The sequence below is a fragment of the Esox lucius genome, chromosome 4 (genome assembly GCF_011004845.1).
Source record: "Esox lucius isolate fEsoLuc1 chromosome 4, fEsoLuc1.pri, whole genome shotgun sequence".
NCBI lineage: Eukaryota > Metazoa > Chordata > Actinopteri > Esociformes > Esocidae > Esox > Esox lucius.
In genome coordinates, this window is record NC_047572.1 from 32,111,603 (window position 1) to 32,124,825 (window position 13,223).

Below are 13,223 nucleotides of genomic sequence, written 5' to 3' on the forward strand. Positions count from 1 at the left end.
CTAGGCAGAATTTGCGAGCCTTCTATTCATCATGTAAAGCCAGAGATCATTGATGCGTGTCCTGGTGGTAGCCAGCCGGACAAAATGTCCAAGTTTGGGAACAAAAATGTCACAGAGCCATCAAACAATGGCAGAGAATGATTGGTTTCTGTTCACATTACTCGAGCGAGTTGGAAGCCTCGTCGAACGCCATCCAGTGGAGCAGACTAGTGGCCCAACTTCTCGACGCGCCGAAACAGCTCAAACGGCCGCGTTGCCTAGCCGAGATGCTTTGCGCAACCGTCAACAATGCCTTGACGCTGTTCATAGAGCATTTATGGTATCCATTCGAGGCGGCGGGCGTGCCGGACCAGAGGACATCCACCGTTATGCAAATGAATCCGGCTAACGCGAGGCTTTACTTCCAATGGAAGTATTGTCTTTCATAAACGAGAGACGATCTTCCTTGTTGGTCCATTGTTGTACTGCAACGGCACATGTGAATGATTTTTCCTCCATGTGAAACGTTCTGCTACCAACTGGATTAAAAGCAAATAAGGATTGGAGGACGATGGAGATTGTTGGTGACTCAGGTCAGTTTTATAAGTTAGCTCTGTGTTGTTAAATGTGCGGTGTATATGTAGCATTGAGTTGTTTGTTTTATATTTTAGATGCAATGAAATCGTTAGATACGGACATCGTTTTTCATCTTCTTCAAGGAAATAAATAAATCAGTGCATAACGAGAAAGAAACCAGGTGCCACAAGCTTTGAGGAACCAATAGGCTCTGTGCACAAGCGTATGGACGAACTTCCGCTTTAGCCATGTGTCGGCATATAATTTTCCGGTTTACTTAAGGCGATCACCCGCGTCGCCCAAAATTTCCGTTTTTAGTAGATGTCTCCAAGACCTGCCTAAAATAAGCATTAGTGATTTACATCTAATTGTTGATGCCTGGTCCCCTGCTCCAACAAGCAAGTGGAACAAGGGATTAAAACTCTACGTATCGAGTTATCTGCACAGCTACGAGGGTAAGTAGTTTACTGTGGTGTGCCGGCTGGCTATCGGCTAAGCTAGTTAGCGACGTGATCCTTTTTAGTGTAGTATTAGGCAGGACAATAGAAGGCATAAAAATTCACCCCAGCCTCAAAAACGGCAAAAGAACGCTGGCTGAGCTGGAACGCTAGCGCGTCCCTATAGCAAGTGAATTGAAACGAACCTTCGTTCAGCCTCTTCTAACCTGAATGAAGCTTAAAATTCCATAGCCTCAAAAAAGCACCACAACAGGTCTCCTCTTTTATTTTACTACTGTAACCTCATTTCACAACGAAACTGAAAAATAACAACTGGCATAGGAAGTAAACATCTGGTCCTATATGGTATTAATTGTGCTTAAACCTGCGTTACGTGGAAGTATATAAAAAAAATTAAATTGCCTTTTCTGACTATTTCTAGTCTAGCGTTTGAAATCATTGAATGGCGCAAGCCATATTTTATTACAAAGAGGACATTCTCCTGATTAAAATGATGCCCCACTTGTACCTTGAAACTTAAATGAGTCACGTACATTATATTTAATTTTTTTTCCGTACAACAGCATCACTCATCTTGTTGTGAGTTTAGGTGTTTACTAATGCGGATGAGTATTAGTAAGTAAATCGGAAACTGCAATACCGACTTCTAGACAAAAGCGGAAGTTCATCACTACGCTTGGAAGAGGCTGGTGCTCTATGTGGGCGGAGCTTCCCTGCCGCGAGCTGCAGATAGGACCCTTCTTGACTAGCTAGCAACGTGAGGTTCTGTTGACGTTTGACGCCATTTGTATTTGTCAGCCTTGTTGGTGCAGTCTGAAATTAAAGGGGATGTAACGTATTTTTTAATCAAGATAGCTAAGTGCGTTGCCGAATATAAGCTAATACCCTAAAAAAAAATAAAAAATGCAATGTGAAATAAATATGTATTTGTAAAAATGTGTCTAAGTGTTTTTTTAACAACAGAAATCAAGTTAGATCGTTTTAATAACCGTGCTTTCCTTTTTAGTTAAACCACATGCTCACAGACGGGTTCATACTACGTTCCCCTCAGCAAGCAAAGCTTCTGCAGATATTGTTAAAAATATGATCACCAAAGACCTGCGCCCAGTTTCAATGGGGGAGGATGGGAGGTATCAAAAGATGTGGTTTGTCTTTACAGTGGAAAAAAAATATGTTTAAGCACTAATTAAGCTTATGTCAGCAGTTTTAAGTGGCCATGACAATAGCGTTTAAAAATAATGCTGCGTTTTTGCATTCTTTTAAAATGTCAGAATACTCAATTACAAAAGTAGTCAAAATGACAGCACTATTTATTCGTTTTACATTTCCATGTCACAATTAACCTAAAGCAGTAGACACCAACATTAATTTCATAGGAGCATTTCAAAGGTGTAACATGAAATAAGTACATTTCCCCTGAACACAGGACAAACACCAGAAAACACAGCATATGGACAATTTTAAGGCCTTTGGCCAAGTAGGCAGCACCAGCATCAATCTAACTCAGTGTTTAAAAAACAATCCACCTGTCTGAGCCTGATAGTAAATCAAATTAAATATAAAACACATGCGTGTCATTTGTGGAAGCAGCAGTTTGATTATTTGATTTTAAGGAATTCTTGTGTCTTTGTAAAACACATTTCACGCAATTCTACAACACGATTCTGCAGACATTATCAGTCATTAATAGGCATCAACAAAAAATATATTGTATGAAGCACTAACTTGGCGCAGTTTCTCTTGGCCCATCCTGAAGGCCGAGATAACTGAATGCTTTGGAAGCAACAGACCGGTGCTCAAGCTCTCCTGCTCTCTATAGTCTCTAACAGCTTGGACAGCACAGAAGCAAAGGCCGTTTTGGTAACTAACATACGGCAACTAGACAGATTTCTAATTGGTGAATATATGAATGCAGCCATACACAGCAGTCTTATCTAAATAATAAAAAAAATACTGAAGGGCCACTATAAAAGAAATAATGGCGATCGAATATAGGCTGTAGTTATTCACTGAATGAAAAAATTTTATTCGAACCCAAAACAGTGGTAGTTTAGGCCATGTAAAACCAAATAACAGATCTACAAACATGTTTCCAGCAGGACCGTGTGGGTTACAGTCCTATAAAAGACCACAAATACCAATAGACCAAGAAGAATCCAGACCCAATTCATCACAAACATGATTGACCTTGAATATTAAGTGTGTTGAGTAAAACCTGCACACTAATCCTTAATAAAACATGTTGCTTTCTAGATAAGCAGGTAGGACATCAAAACAAATGTATTCCTTGTCTTATCAGCAAAGAGCCACAAACTTGAAGATTGAGTTTACAATGAAACGGATAGCTCCAGTATGGAATCCCAGGAATGACAAATGTCAGTAAAAGGGTATTTGATGAGTAGATTATTTAAAAGCATAGTGAAATATAAAAACAGTGTTTAAATGTCCTTTGGCCCCTATTAGCCAACACATACACATACTTTGTTTTTATACACCTCACTTTTACAATTTTCTCAGGCTTAGCGCAGTTTAATCAGTTATCCACTTCCAATTTTCCTAATGCGACATTTACCATTTTCATCATGTAAAATATCCTATCCTATTCCTCGTCTCATAGTATAATGAGAAGGAAGTGTCTAAACGACCTGGTAGTATCTGATACACCATTGGCTAATCATTGCGTGCAACAAACACTCAACTTCTATAGTCCGTTGGGACTGATACTACCATAGTCAGCCACTAGATGTCAGTTAGATTACTTTTACATCTAGGTTATATCTCAAAACGCATGCTACGCACTGCAAGTACGTACTTCGCGGGTGAATACTGGTACGTACTAATTTGTCATAAACAAGCTTTTCAAAAATCATATCATTTCGTATGTATTTCGTGGGCGATGAAGTTGATTTAACTTATTTTTTGATTTTTTTGTCAAAATGTGCATACACAGATGTCAATTCACAATTACAAATGGTGAAACATAAAACAGTACAAACAGGGCACCTTTAAAAAAAGAAGATATAAGCCCAAAAGAGGCTTTTATCTTTAATTTATTTTACTGGCTAATAGTAGGCAAAGGAAATGATTAAATAAGGTTTTATACCTTAATGTCCTTTTAAATAATTTACTAATCAAATAACCTTTTACTGACATCTGTCATTCCTGGGATTTCATACACCAAGAATCTGAGCGAAAGTGTATTACCCAGATTATTATTTTGTTTGCAAATTAGCAAAATACCAATATAGCGAAAATACACATGTTACATCCCTGGAGACTATTAATGTTATTAGACATTTTGCAAGACAACTTTTGAGATCACCATCTTGTTTTCAATTATCTAAATACAATTTTAAAAAACATTAAAAAGATACAATAATTAATAACAGTATTGTCAACCAATGATCATCCCTTCTCCTGTTTCTCACATGCTTGTGTTTGTCTTTTACTTTTGGTCCCCTAGCTTATATTTAACATTTTAATTTCATTTTTTACATAAGGATATTTCACATTTACACGGCACAATGATTCCCTACACAATTCCGGACTTGTCTTTTCACAAAACAGAAATCATGAACAGTGTCAAATGTAAGCAATCAAGAGATGACAGATGCATTTTACTTGGCCCATTCTACCACTGTTTGTTGATCTGCTTGAGATTTCTCTAAATGACTCCACTGGGAGGAAGGTGCAGCAATAATGTATAACAGCGTCATTTCACAGTTACAGCATATAGGCCTATATTATGTACATTTTCATAAATTAGTGTAAAATTCAATAGATGATGCATTGCACTATAGCGTTAACCTGACACCTGGAATATTTAGTCCCAATATTGGCAGGCAGTATATGGTCAACCTGGGTTTTCTTTAATGCTTTGAGATTACTTTTAAATGAAAAGCACTACAGAAGTTAAATGTATTAAGTGTTAGTGTTTTGACTGCAAATCTCAGATATTTAAAGTTTTTTAATAAACAGGGTCACCAGAAAACACATTTTACGGTATCTCTGTTATGAAATGTAAATCTGCACTTTTTTTTCAAGTACTGTATGTGTTTCGGTAAAATATTCAGTGGACATTTGTGAAACTAAAGCGAGTCCTTGTGTAAAGTTGGTTTAACTTTGTGGTCAATAGGTTTTGTTTGGCATACATTTAAAATGCAGAAACTGAATCGCAGCATCTACGTTACCATGGCAATGCCCTTTTTGGTTTGAAGAATTTTTTACCTTGTGCCTTTAAAATGTCACTCACGTCTTTTCGGCAGTCAATTTCATGCTACTCACCTAACATGTAACTCCACTGTTAGAGTGTCATGGAACAGTTATAATCGATTTGCGAGCAAATCTGAAATCGAGAAGAGTCCAGCTTGGCATTCTCAGACGATCACGTTAACCTGCCCAATGTCAAACGGAAACCAAGCAAGGATCAAAGAAAAAGCACTAACTAATTCAAATGAAATAAGAAGTGCTATCACAGGAAATTAGAACAATTATTTTCCATCAACCGGAGACAAATGCCCCCAAAAATATGCCAGTGAAAAAGCAATGCAAGATGTGGGATTATTGCAAGACATTCCTAGAAAAATAATTAGGAATGACATTGAATGTGAGGTTAAGAATTCCAATTTGGGAGATTGGGAATAGTGTGGTGAGGAAATGAAAGTGTCATGCTTTAATGCACCATAACTGAAGCCAGAGTATGAATAATGAAAACAGCAGTTCCCCCTAAAAATCTAATTGTTCATCAGGCGACCAAGCAACGGGAGCTTGTGAAGCACTGACCTAGATATCGGCAACAACCGACACACATTTCTCAGAGCTGCATTGTGCATTCCTAAATCAAACCTCTCTTTGTGACTCAATACTCTCTTTTTAGAGATGTGCACCTGAGACACTATTTGAAGCTGATGTGTACTACAGAGCTGCTACAGTACTGGCAGAGCAGAAAGACAGTTGACAAACATGCTAAAATGCATTCAGCAACGTGTTACAGAAGAGAGGTTAGAGCATGATTTGAGGATCTTTTTTTCAAATAGGTCTAACCAACATAAAAACTTGGGGCCCAGGGCTCTCATCTCAGCTTAGTAATCAGTCAAAGCCAAAGAGAGGGACAACGGTCTGACATCCTCTGAGAGCAATAAGCTTTCCAAGTTAAATAGTGTGATGCTATGCAGAACGAGGAGATGTCACCACTAACGTGAAAAGAATACAGATGAGTCAAGCTAAAGATCTAGACAACTTTAAGATTGTTTTGCCAATAACAAATTAAAGGAATAGTGCAGATAACATTGTCAAAGACTGGTTTAGCCGTGGACGTCTTAGCACTGAGGTAAAAAGTAAAGGCAATCGAAAATATTGTGAAGAGATTAGTCTTTTTTTATGGCGCCTCACCCCTCCCAACCAGCCTTTTTTTTGGCACTCTCCCAGTGGTTCCTTGTGAAAACTGGGGCAGCTTACCTAGGTGACAGCATTTGACTTGTCATAACCATAAAGCAACTGACTGGGACACCCTTGAATAATGTGATGTTCATATAGGAGAAGCATGACAATATTAAAGATATTTTGATGGTGTTTTCTGTCTGAACTGCATTAGAGTTCACTTCCCAATCACCATGTTACACCCCAAGATCCCGCCCTGGATCAGGGGTTCAACTGACAACCCGGGAATCAACAGCTATGGAAGAGATGTCAAGTAAACATAAAAACCCAGCTCAGACACTCTGTAACTCTTAGGTATTGTGATATTGTCCTAATAGGACTGACACGTTTGTTTTGCATTTTCACACATTAGCATTCAGGCATTCGGTTCTTCAAACTCTCCAGCCACAGAGTTGGATATCGATTGCAGTAAAGTCAAAGTATCAAGCAGTCTGGAGACAGAATAAAGCACCTTAGAAGGAAAGTTTTAGAACATTCCTCACAAATTGGTAATTGACTATGTCTAAACAAGGCCAAGCTAAAATATTGACAAAGCTGAACTCTGACGATGTCAGACAGCTGATGCTAATTAGCAGCTAAACAGTTATGCAAAACGGTTGCAAAAATGTTGTTTCTTTGTTTTAGACTAAAAGCTGCAAATTGTAATATCAATCAAGCACTCATACAGCACACAACTAGTTGTTTAAGATAAAGAAAACCCATGTCATCCAGAGAATTTGGTGGAATATTCCACATGCACTGCCCTAAATTGAGAAAATGAAACATCTTATACCATTCCTCCAAACAAGCCCTTTTAAGAGCCATGATATGCTTCAGTTTGTGCCGACAAACAAACCCCTTCAAATCAGGCCACAGCTTTTCAATGGGATTCAAGGCCGGAGACTGAGATGGCCAATGCAAAGTGTTAATGGTTGTGGTGAGTTTTCAATGCTTGAGTTGAGCATGAAAGGTTTGCCTAAAATGTCCTGATGCTTGCTGGAGTTTGCTAGATGGGGTGTGTATTCATATCCACAGCGATTAATGTGCACCCAGTCTTTTCCAAATACTACACACAAGGATAAACATGTCAACTTATTTTGAATCACAAAACAAATCAATTGAATCGGGTGTTTCACTGCTTTGTTAGAATTGAAACATGAGGCATCCGTACTGGCCATCCACAAAGAACATAACTCCCTCTCAATTTATGTATTACAAAAGGTACATTAGGAAAACAGTAGTCAAGGTATCTCTATTCAGCAATTCACAGATAACGTCCTTGATGCCTCGCTAGCTGAACACAAAGAAATCCATTTGGGCCGACTATCTTGACCCAGGTCTGTTAAATGTGCAGCTCTGCTTATCACAAGCTTTGTAACCTATATTTGAAATGTAAAATTGGTCTCCGATATTCCTACAGTGTGGTAAATCTAACCCTGACCTCAGGAGATATTCCTATAGTCTGGTAAATGTAACACTGGCCAGAGGAGATATTCCTTCGGGTGTGGTAAATGTAACACTGGTCTCAGGCTATATTCCTAGAAAGCTACTAACATGCTTCCTCTCCATAAAGGGGGGATACAAGTAACCTTGACAACGATCACCCAATTTTTAAACCTTTTTGTCTAGCTAAGATTTAACAAGCATTTGTGTCTGTTCAGCAAAGGGCTTGTCTGTCTGACAACTGTCTTAAAAGGGAATAATGGCAGATTCTGAAAATGTGTCTGTGCTTAGACCTTAAACCAGTGTTAGACTGTCTTCCAGAGCACACACACCTCTTATGAGCATAGACAGCCAGTAAAGTCAAGGTATCATCTTTCCCACAGCCAGAGACGCCATACCTGATGAGACAGCATTTTTCCCGAAAGTTGGTTCAGATTGAGTCTTGACATTTGTGAATGCTAAGTATGTTTTTAATATTAATTAAGACCAACAATGATTGAAAAAAAACTACTTTTCAGTCGACAGACTGACTTGAATTCAAGTTAAGGTGACAAAACAAGGAAATATTTCATTTGGATGGATTATTGTAATGACAAAATGTGTGGAGAATAAATGTTCTTATCTTAAAAGCAGGTGAATGGATTGCTCCTGCTTTCAAAATATATATGAGGCACTTAAAGGTGTTTTGCACTAATCATTGGTTTAAGTTACGGGGAGACAAAAGAAAAGTTTGCTATTTTAAACCTGGAGCCTATTTACAGATGATGTAGCGTGATCCTAGTTCACATTTTTTTTTTAAATCATATTGGAGAAACTCAAAACTGAAATAATTTATTAAAAGTCTGTATGAACAAGGATCATGCTAGATAATCTGCAAATATGCCCCAGGTTCAAAAACAGCAAACTTTTCCTTTAAGGGCCGGTTTCGTAGACATGGATTATGGATTGTCTAGGACAAAATAAATCAAGTTCAATAGAAAACTCCATTGAGCTTGTTGTTTTAGTCCTCGACTAGGCTTAATCTGTCTGCAAAACTGGCCCAAAAAGATCAAAATGGTTCTGGACAACTGGCCTGGTTCAAAGGTGTTTTGGATGTATTTTGAAGACTGATTGTGTGTTCGTGAGAAGTTTCATGAATCATTTGTTGTTAAAGATGAATTGGTCTTATAGCGGAGGCAATTACATATAAGCCCCATTGCTTGGCAGAGCTCTCAGAAAAGGTCATAGTGTCCGCTTGACCCAAAGGTATCACATATATACACATACATATATTATATACATACATGTGTGTGTGTGTGTGTATATACACTCACCTAAAGGATTATTAGGAACACCTGTTCAATTTCTCATTAATGCAATTATCTAATCAACCAATCACATGGCAGTTGCTTCAATGCATTTAGGGGTGTGGTCCTGGTCAAGACAATCTCCTGAACTCCAAACTGAATGTCAGAATGGAAAAGAAATGTGATTTAAGCAATTTTGAGCGTGGCATGGTTGTTGGTGCCAGATGGGCCGGTCTGAGTATTTCACAATCTGCTCAGTTACTGGGATTTTCACACACAACCATTTCTAGAGTTTACAAAGAATGGTGTGAAAAGGGAAAAACATCCAGTATGCGGCAGTCCTGTGGGCGAAAATGCCTTGTTGATGCTAGAGGTCAGAGGAGAATGGGCCGACTGATTCAAGCTGATAGAAGAGCAACTTTGACTGAAATAACCACTCGTTACAACCAAGGTATGCTGCAAAGCATTTGTGAAGCCACAACACACACAACCTTGAGGCGGGTGGGCTACAACAGCAGAAGACCCCACCGGGTACCACTCATCTCCACTACAAATAGGAAAAAGAGGCTACAATTTGCACGAGATGTGCATCCTATCAATATGGGCCAACATTTCTAAAGAATGCTTTCAGCACCTTGTTGAATCAATGCCAGAATTAAGGCAGTTCTGAAGGCGAAAGGTGGTCAAACAAAGCATTAGTATGGTCTTCCTAATAATCCTTTAGGTGAGTGTATATCTGTGTGTGTACACACACACATATCTGTATGTAGGTATATATTATATATATATATATATATATATATATATATATATATATATATATATATCATTTTTATATATATTTTTTTTTTTACTTTGAGGGTGATTTGCATATTGGCTTCTCAAATTAGAAACGTCAACACTTTCCACAGTCCCTGTCTAAAGGCACCAAAGACCTTGGGACTGGTTCATGTCCTGATTAACCAACTTAGTCACATACGCAATAACTGCCAGAGACGTGGGACCCACTGACACCACCAGATGTCGGGTATTGTCCATGATGCTCTGCCATGACTGTACTACAGAGCCATCATCCCTTGTTCTGATGTCTTTTTGTGCAAATGTTCAACCGGATTTAAATCTGGACACTGACCCGGCAAGTCAAGAACTTTCCACTCTTTGGCCCTGAAAACTCCCCGGGTGCTTTGGCAGAATGTTTGGTTCACGGTGTTATTATATCATTAAATGCCGCCTACACACGACATGTTTCTCCTCAAAATTAACTCTGCTGCTTCAGACAGGAGTTGCTGTAAACATTTTTTCCCCTTCATAAAGAGCCTAGCCCCAGGTCTGTAGCTCAAATCGTTTTACAAGGTATTAAGGATAAAACTAAAGGTCAGAATGTCTGTCAGATACTGAACAATCTAACATTACTCTAACAGACTGCATTTCTCCCTGCAGTGCTGTGCTTGTGTCTAGTAACTGAACAAGTCTACGAGAATCTGATCGGACAAATCACGCTGAGAAAATTAGGACCACACACACATTACCACTTGGCTTCCATCATCAGTTTTTCTGTTTCATCACATGAAGCAGGAATTACAGAAAGGAGATAAGGACATAGATTTAGGAGATAGCGGAGGAGACTAGTTCAAGTGCTACACAAATGTCATGTCATATTGCCTTCAGTTCTTTGTGAGGGAAATAGCAAGTACATTATTAATGCTGTACTGGAGTACTTGAGTAATGTCACTACAGTTATAGAAGTCTTAAGTGTCTTAAGTCTTAAGTGTTATGGGTGTTTTTTTATTTAATTATTGACAAAGCATGCACTTAACTGGCTAGCTATTGAACTAGTATCTAGGCAGACATAACTCTCCTCTGCACAGAAATGTACAAAGACAAAACCACGTTAAAATAACAGGGATGAGGTGATTTACAGACACGTGTCGCTCCCCAATTAAAATATTCTATTGATTCCAAAAATAGCATGCATCAGTCAGAATCAATAAAACTTTTACAAAATGCTGACTCACTAACTTTTTTAATTAGCCTTACTCCCGACAATAGCCTTTCTCCGTAAAAAACTAAACATGTAAATGTTTGACAGTTGGCCTTCAATAACTGTCCGTGAAGTAATTTCCCCCCCTGCTTCACACGTTAGCCAGAGGCGCTAGGAAGTTTGTGACTTTTCACAAACAATTCAACAACCTTGAAGCCGAAACACTTAGTGATCATGTTGGTGTTTATGGGAATACATCTCGGTGCTCCTCGTTAGCTTATACTTTTCTGTTTCTTGGCATACTACAGGCAATGCAACAAACGCCATTGCATTAAATGAGTTTAGTATATACTAGTGTTTTGGACACAGGCTGTACTTTGAAATCAGTAATAAGGGTTTCAAAAGCATTAGGATATTCATTTCAATTCATTTTCTATTCAGTAAGCGGGCTATGATTTCCATGATATCATTTTAGACATGAGGTTATCTACACTGTTTATACTCAAGTGTTTGAAAATCGGCGTTACCTCGAAATTGCAATATTTAGCCAAAAGGAATAGCAATTTATATTTTATCCAAATCGTAGCCCTATTCTACAGCGGTGCCAGAAAGCATTCAGACCCCTTCAATTCCTCCAGTCGTATTTGTGTTATGGATTTCATTTACAGTTAATTACAATTTTAGTTTGTTCCATAAATTTACAGACAATACCCCATCATGACAAAGCAAAAAAAAATATTTGAATTTGTGTGCCAGTTTTTTAATGGAAAAAATATATAAAAATATCTGGCACATAAGGATTCAGACACTTTAATCAGTACTGTAGAAGCCCTTTTGACAGCGATCACAGCTTTGAGTCTTCTTGGCTTTTGCCTCTATCAGTTTTGGACACCTGGATTTGGGAAGTTTCTCCCATTCGTCCTTGTAGATTTTATTACGCTCTCTCAGATTGAACAGGGAGTGTTGGTGTAATCTTCAGGCCTAGCCACAAATGTTCAATAGGGTTGAAATCCAGCTCATTAAAGGACACTCACAGACTTGTACTTGGCTGTGTGATTCAGCTAATTGTTGTGCTCAAAGATCTGAGGTCCGGGGCACTCTGGATCAGGTTATTCTTTAAGGACCTGTCTGTATATTGCACCATTCATCCTTCCCGCTTGGTATTAAGATCAAATAGTTAAATTTAAGTAAATAACACACAAACATTTGGAAAATGTGAAGGGGTAAATGCTTTCTAAAAGGCCCTGAAAATAGCTCTATTTAGATTACCAGGCATCATACACTATCTCATGCACACAGACCACAGAGAGTTCCATCAGCACTGAAATTTACCTCAGAATACAAAACTGTACTGTAGTATTTAAAATGACTGTATATCCAATCATCTTAAAAAGGAAAAATGAACATTCCTATCCTGATCAAATAACAAATGATGTCGAACCACGATGTTTCTGAATAATCTTTGAAATATTCTCAATATAATGGGTAACCAACGTACTCCAGATTAATTCGCGTGTACGGCTGTGTAATGTACTGGAATGCTACTGTTCTAATGGTGGTTCCGTGACGTAACTGCGTCTGTTTGGACATTCGGCTCTTAACCAACTGACGTTACAGGATATTATAAACGGTAGGTTTCTGTCCAAATATTAGTTCATTTTTAAGCTAATTGCCACTGTGTGGACACTGGCCTGCACAAGACACCAAACAGGAAGATCTAGAACATGCTTTGGGATTTTAGTGCAAAGACACTGGTAATATACCGCATTTAGTATTCTCTTTGCTACTTTGTTTTAACTCATATACAGTAGAAGTACTAGTTATTTATACCCATTGCAGAAATTAGCTAGTTAGCGAATGCAGGCCTGAGACAAGTTTGACAAAATAAACAGCACACATGAAATAAACAGAAATACGTATCTAACGGACATTAAATGTTATCATCAAATCGTGAAGTTTCTCATACCTGTCCGTTATTTAATGTTCAAATCAGGAGCACCTTCACGCCGTAACCAAAGTGCAGGGCGCAGCCATCTTGGATTAAGCACCAGGTCTGTGTTAATAGATGACTGTTGTAATCAC

The 13,223-nt window shown here is 38.4% G+C and overlaps 1 protein-coding gene across 1 annotated transcript in view; it reads right to left on the reverse strand.

Annotated features, from left to right (window-relative positions):
- The window catches only part of mrpl11 (mitochondrial ribosomal protein L11), a 34,117-nt gene extending 20,899 nt beyond the window's left edge, over nt 1-13,218 (reverse strand). The window contains exon 1 of the mRNA XM_013133693.4: nt 13,108-13,218. The gene's annotated coding sequence lies outside the window, so the exon portion shown is untranslated. The remainder of the gene's footprint in view (nt 1-13,107) is intronic.
- Between the last annotated feature and the right edge of the window lie 5 nt (nt 13,219-13,223).